Below are 7,687 nucleotides of genomic sequence, written 5' to 3' on the forward strand. Positions count from 1 at the left end.
GCATTGTTCCCTATGTCCTCTAGGGAAATTGAAAATGGAGGGAAGTCTAGGTGATGTGGGAGTATAAATACCTTACACCTGAGAACTAGTGAATTTTCATCATAATCTGACCTTGTTTTGAAGCTTGATTATTTCTGAGGATGGAGTTGTTCTCAATATTTAATTATGAGATTTACCATAATTGATAAATAGAATTTTAAAATGTCAACATGTATGAAGAAAGATGTTAATTGACTTATGGATCTTTGATACTTTACTCCATATCTCTCTGGACAGAAAGTTCTTCAAATGCTAGCTCACAGGAGAACTGAAGCAAGGAAATAATTGGTCACAATGGAAAAGCTGGTGGCTGCTCCTGTGAAGTTAATTAAGTAAATATTTCCACTTAAAAATCATGTTTGTACAAAGAGGACTGTTTATATTCTGAGGTGTGTGGTTTACAATCGATGTTATTTTATTTTATGGTGGGATTAATATAGGTAATAAGGGTAAAAGGTGATTCTAAAAACAAATTTATGAGGGAATAATCTTTTATTGACAACTACAGCAACCAGGAAGTAGCTAAAACTAAAAGTAAGTACACCATCGATGATGGCAGATTATGATAAATCAGACCAAAATCCCTATTCTCACTCCTCAAAAGTAGAGGGCAAATAGAAAAGCTGAACAAAATATAAAATGGATTTATTTAAAGAGCATCAGAGAGATAAACTGGTAATAAAGATTTACAGATTACCATTAGGAAAGGAAAATGACTTCATCAAGTGGAACACATTTTATGGGAGCATTTATGATTTTTATAGATAACAGGTAAATGTCTGAGGGCAAGTTTTGACATCATTGGTGTGATAGGTGATCCCAGTTGAAAACTGGAGAACCAGAGCCAGCTAAATAAGGGAGATCATAAGTGTAAACCCTTCATTTTGGATTTGAACCACATAGAGTTACATCACAGTAGCAAGGATGAAAGAAAATCAGAGCTTTTTGTGAGCAATATAGCTCAGCCTCAAACATCTTAGCTTTTCTGAAAAAAAATTAAAGTTATCCAGAATTGTTTGTGCCAGGAACCATCCTCCAGAAGTAAATATACACAAAGAAGAAGTAAATTATTCTCTACAAAGTTATTCTACAATTTCACAAAGAGAAGTGTTTAACATAATAGAAAGTAACAAGAATATGAAAAAGGGAATGTGAATAAAAACCAGTAGAAACAACAGACAATGGAATCTGATGTGCAGAGAAACCAGACATGTGAGATATCAGGAAGAAATACCCAAAGAACTGTATTTTCTTGTTCAAGTTTATAAGAGGAAAGATTGAGAATTTCAGCAGATAAATGAAATGAATTAAAAATAATTGAAAATTTTAGAATTGCAAAAGCAACTAATTAAGAAATTGGTTGATGATTGAATAGAGAATTATGCTACTACTGACAATAGCTGAGTACATGGTTCAGATCAATCCTCTTTCTCAAACAGGACAATCTCAAAAATTAGAGTATAACTTTATGTAATAAAACATTCAAAACCCAAGAATGTATAACAATTCTAAATTTGCATTCCCAAATAATATACATGTACATACATGTACAAAAACATATACACACACATATATGTAACAAATATTAATATAAATTTAAAAATAGACAAGTGGTCTGAATAATTGATAGAATAGGAGAAAAGAGTAAGACTATAAAGTATCTGAACCACATGATAAAGAAATTTAATTTCATGGAAGCACATAGAAAGCTGAATCCAACAAGAGCAAGTAGGTAGTTGTTTAAGCAAAATAGAAAAATAAGAAAAAATGGCCATATGATTATCCATAAGCCAAGCATCAACAAGTTTTAACTGCAGGCATTCCATCTCTTACTAAGCTGTATTGTGCAAGAAATCAGTAATAAATTGCTAACTGGAAATCTCAATATATTTTAAAACTAGTAAAAACAAAATCGAATTCCTTCTGCTCAAAAAGTTAGGATTTTTATACTCTCTTCTATATTTTATCATCCTGAAAAATCTCAATAGTTCCACGCAAAGTAACTCAACTAAGACTATTGATTACCGGAAAATTATATGGGTACTTGGAGACCAACCAAAGTCAGGTTACTACAAAATCCTGAAAATATTCTCTTAGGAAATTATAGCACTACCAAGAAGTACCAGTAAAAGCCTGACAAAAAAAATATTGGTGTAAATTGTTATAACTAATGGTCAAAGGGGAAGGGGAGACATTAATAATTTTAATCCTGATGCATGTAAGGTGAAATTTAGGTCAAAACTAATACCCCCGTGGCTTCACACCTTTGTAAGCTGACTCTTCTTTGGGATATTACAACTACCCTGCTGCAGCGGATAAAACTGTGGGTATAACACTGTGTTCTGAGAGGTATAATCACCTTTCCCCTCCCTGACTCACAAATAGAATATCCCTTTCAAGGTAGTAGAGGTATAATGCAAGCGAGTGACCTACACTGGCTTTATGGAGGTCAGAAAGACACATCTTAATTTAACACCTCTGACATGACTGTGGTAGATACTGTCATCAGAGGACTTCACTAACTTAGGTGCTTTATGTAACTTGCTTCTTTGAGAGTCAAAGGTAAATTCAAGAGGCAGTAACTGACCTCGTTGCTGAATTATTGAACACGGGGCTGCATAAAATTAAGCATGAATAGGCAAAATAGAGAGTCAGGAGGAGCATATAAAAAACAGCTCAATTGTAATAGGTATATGTAGATTGTGTGAACTTTTAAAGCCCGTTCCCTGCAGTTTATGTTCTGACCTAGTATGTTTTCCATTGAAGCCATAAAAAATGACCACAAATTGAGTGGCTTAACACACATAAATTTATCTTACAGTTCTGCAGATCAGAAGCCTTACCTGGGTGTCCCCAGCTAAAATCGAGGCATCAGCAGGATTCGTTCATATCCTTGCCTTTTCCAGTTCTAGAGAATGACTACTACATATGTAGGCTTTTGGCCTCCTTCCTCCATCTTCAAAGCCATCGGCAGCTGAGAGAGTCTTTCTCAAATTGCTGCGGCCACCTTTTGGGTTCTCTCTTCCAAAGCACAGCTCTCTCCCTCGCTACAACTGAGAAAGATCCCCTGCTTTTAAGAGCCCATGTGGCTCTCTGTTTGTCTGTTGTTGGTGTATAGGAATGCTTGTGATTTCTGCACATTGATTTTGTATCCTGAGACTCTGCAGAAGTTGCTTATCAGCTTAAGGAAGTTTTGGGCTGTTGGTGGGAGTGTAAATTAGTTCAACTGTTATGGAAGACAGTGTGGCGATTCCTCAAGGATCTAGAAGTAGAAATTCCATTTGACCCAGCAATCTCATTACTGGGTATATACCCAAAGGATTATAAATGATTCTCTTATAAAGACACATGCACACGTATGTTCATTGCAGTGCTGTTTATGATCACAAAGACCTGGAACCAACCCAAATGCCCATCAATGATAGGCTGGACAAAGAAAATGTGGCACATCTAGACCATGGAATAGTATGCAGCCATAAAAAATGAGTTTGTGTCCTTTGTAGAGACATGGATGAATCTAGAAACCATCATTCTCAGCAAACTGACACAAGAACAGAAAACCAAACACTGCATGTTTTTATTCATAGATGGGTGATGAACAATGGGAACAACTGGGCACAGGGAAGGGAACAACATTCACAGGGCTAGGTGGGTGGTGGAGGGGAGGGGAGGGGGCACAGTGTGGGGGTGGGAGGATAGGATGGGGAGGGATAACATCGGGAGTAATGCCTGATGTAGGCCACGCATAGTGGGGGATGGAGACAGCAAACCACCATGGCAGGTACGCACCTATGCAATAATCCTGCAGGATGCAGGATGTGCACATGTACCCCAGAGCTCAAAGTACAATTTTAAAAAAGAAAAGAAAGAAAAGAAAAAAAAAAGCATATATGTGATAAGGCAAGGCCCACCCAAATAATAGGATAATCTTCTCGATACATCTGCAAAGTCATTTTGCTAAGAACAATTAGACATATTCCTAGGTTCTCAGCATGAGATTTTATTACAGCCATTTTTAAGACTTTGGTTTAAATCCCAGAGTTGTAGACTCCATACTACATTGTATAAGTCTCCAAGGCCAGGTTTTTATCTTTTTCACATAATATAGTGGTTTTAAATATGGAAAAATAAGTATTTTTAGCTAATAATTTATGTGCATTTAGTTGTTCTTGGAATAAACAGCAAAACGTCTCTAGCTAAGGCTGGTTTACATTTGTGTCAGTGTTGATGGCATTTTTAAAAAGACTTTATCAAATGACTTCTCTGTAGTAGAGCTGAAACTAGCAACAAAATCTAGTTTAGCCTTTACAACAAACTGACAGGTTATGTTTTTTTTTAATTTTTTATTGTAAATTTTTTGTCCTAAAGATCATTCCTAGAGGCACTCTTTTGGCTCTGGCTTTTCATCAGAAGATGCTATTTGTCATATAACAAAAATGAAAAGTTTTCTCCCCAGGAAATAGAGAATTTATTGAAGAGTCAAGTTGGGATAAGGGCTGGGTATCTCTTTCCTTTTCAGGTCACTTCTCTTTACCCGCCTGTTTTTGGGTACTTTGATCTCCATTAACAATCAGAACAACATTTTTGTTCTCAGTGATATTAGGTAACCATGACAGTAATTTTTGTTGCTGTGCAATCTTCAGTCTCACACTTATCTACCAGGTCTGAAAGTGTCTGGAGAAATGAGCAAATACGAGCTGCTAAAACCAGAAAAGGGGAATTGCTGCTGTTTCTTTTCATTGCTCTCTGGCTGCTCCTGGGATGAATTTTATTTCATTTTGAAAACCACATATTTGCAATAAATGGAAATGAAATATCACTCCTCAAGAATGGGCTAGTTTATCAAAAATTCTTTTCTTAGATTTCTACCTCTACAGAAAACTATAAGATGATGTTGAAATTCTTACCATAAATCCTTCAATCATTACCACTTACAAACAGATAGATGTTGATATTCAGCTGGAGGCAAAATCAGGAAAGGTGATGTTATGCGGCTTTTACATCACTCCATTTCACTCTCAGCAGATGTTGCTGGTGTGTAAGGCAGGACTCCAGCTGCTGCCACATAGGGGAGGCAAACTGGACCTCCAGGGAATATGCTGCATATGCTTTTAATTTAGATAATATCTCTTTCTTGATTTGATCAGATGCTTCAGAGTGCAATGGAAGGGAAAGTTGTCAGAGTGCTGTACTACCAGGACTATGTACCTCTTACTTCTATGTTTAGTGACCTTTCTGTGGAGTAGCCTGACTTTCCTGAGGTGAGTGACTCACTTCTTGTTCAATATCTCTGAAGATGACCAAATAGTCTATCTTAAAATCACTTTCCTGCTATTCAATCTTTGGGTTTTCTTTCCAATAAACTTACTAATGGGGAAGTAGGGTAAATGGTAAGAAGTTTTTAGAGCAGCATACTGGATCCCATTTCCTCCCTGTCAAGTCTCACCAGCAACATTTAATACAGCTAGCATTCCAGCAGCACAATACATGCTTAATATGTTTTAGGAAAAGTGTAGCCACTTTATTGTGCAACATAAGCTGTGCTGTGGGCTGGGAAATTACAGATTTAGAGAAAAATAATGGTAAGAAAAATTTTCATGAAAGAGGTAGGATTTGAACTCGATTTTTTACAATATTTAAGATGTTCATAGACTATTCATGCTATTGAACACAGGGATAACAAGCAAGTTTTGAATGAAAGAATATAATTTGAGATTTTAACCTGTTATTATTGTGGGGTATTGGTAAGATTTTTTAAATACCCAGTAAAGTTTTTGAAAATAAGGAATAATAGTGTGAGATCTCACAATTATTTACCATAATAGTTCAATGAAACAAGCTGATAAACTATAAAACACGGAAATATCAAGATACAGTCAAATAAAATGTCACAGTATATTGAATATTGGATTTAGACAAAAATGACTAAAATGTGTAATGTAAGAACTTGTAACCAATACCCTTATCTGGGAATAAACCTCTCCAGAAAACTGTGGATTCAGCTTTTTCTTCCCATGACTTTAGAATCGCATGTAATTTCTTCTTGTTGGCAAACTCCAACATGAAGGATAAGATATTCTGAAAAATATAATTCTCATCTTCCTTCTGACATTGTGCCTTATGTGTCCCTAGTAAGAACATTTCTTCTTAGGGAGCTAAGACTTCTAAACCATTAGGAGGCCACAGTTGTAGTTCATTAGGTATAGCAATGGGAGAAAACTTTCTACTTCTATTCCTTAGATCCTGAACCCATGAAGTGTAGCTATGGGAGAAATAGAAGCACTTTTGGTGTATAAGATCTGGAACTTAACTTCTGCACATAGGATATAACCTGATACCTGAAAGGTATTCTCTCTTCTGAAGCCCTTCCACCATTTTATCAGGCCAGTAGTGCATTCCACTATTCAATTAGGCAGGGGCCGGAGTATATGGAACTATGAATTCCACTGGCAAAGACCTATTGCTAAACTTCATTTGCTTTAAAATAATTCCCTTTTTCAGAAGAAATGCAGTGGAAAATTTCCTGATAGTGAGTAATGCAATCTCCAAAATCATGAATGGTGTTTTGGCAGGATCATTGCTGGCAATGAAGACAAATCCATTTCCAGAATAACTATTTATTCCAAGAAGAGCAAATTGCTTCCTCTTCTGTGATGGGTAGCCCAATGGAATAAAATTGTCACCAGGTGCTAGCTTGTTCACTTGGGAAGCATTATCATATTGGTGGCTCAGTGTCACGTTAAGTTGTTGACAGGTTGGGAACTCACCAATAGCTATAGCACATAATACATGCTGTTGAGTTCAAGCCTGCTTCCGTAGCCACTCGGTTCAGCAGCCCTTTCAGCAATTACTAGCATGGCTGGGCAGGAAGGTCCACTGATGTCTGTATAATGGGCCATCATTTCCATGTGATTACCAAGAGCCTGATCTGCAGTAGTTGCCATTTGGTGGGCATTTACAAAAGATGAAAATATCCTTGTGTTTTGCGCCCATTTTGTGAGATCTGTGACATCCTCCCAGGCTTCTTGGTAACCTATGTTCCAATAGTTTTCCTTCTAAGGCCACCACCATCCAACCAAATCATTAGTCATTCCTCATAAAACAGCATGAATCTGACATTTATTCACCTCTTTTCCAAGCAAACTGAACTACCAGGTGTACTCTTTTGAGTACTTCCCATTGGTAGCTTTTCTTTCACCATTGTTCTGCATCATGCCTGAGCAAGAACATAATACTACAGTCATTTACTTTTAGGTGTTCCTAGCTATAATGGGGAACTTTATCTGTCACCTATACTGGGCCAAGGAATTCCCAGATACCTGGTTATATCACATTATTTCTGGGTGTGTCTGTGAGGGTCTTTCCCAAAGACAGCGGCACTTGAATTGGTGAATGAGTAAAGCAGATTGCACTGGGTAAGCAACAACAATGCACTGAGGACATGATTAGAACATCATAAGAATATATACTGTAGTTTTCCTAAATATAATGCTTTACCATATAACACTAACCGCCACACACCCTTGACGTACCACTAAATCTTCTGGCTCATATGGCCCAGTGGCAGTACAACTTGCTCCAGAATTCTTGAGCCTTGTATTGTTCTGGTCCAGTCAAAACAGTGAGCTTCAGAGTTTCTTGGTAAATA

Source organism: Cebus imitator, unplaced genomic scaffold, assembly GCF_001604975.1.
Source record: "Cebus imitator isolate Cc_AM_T3 unplaced genomic scaffold, Cebus_imitator-1.0 Scaffold390, whole genome shotgun sequence".
NCBI classification, from domain to species: domain Eukaryota; kingdom Metazoa; phylum Chordata; class Mammalia; order Primates; family Cebidae; genus Cebus; species Cebus imitator.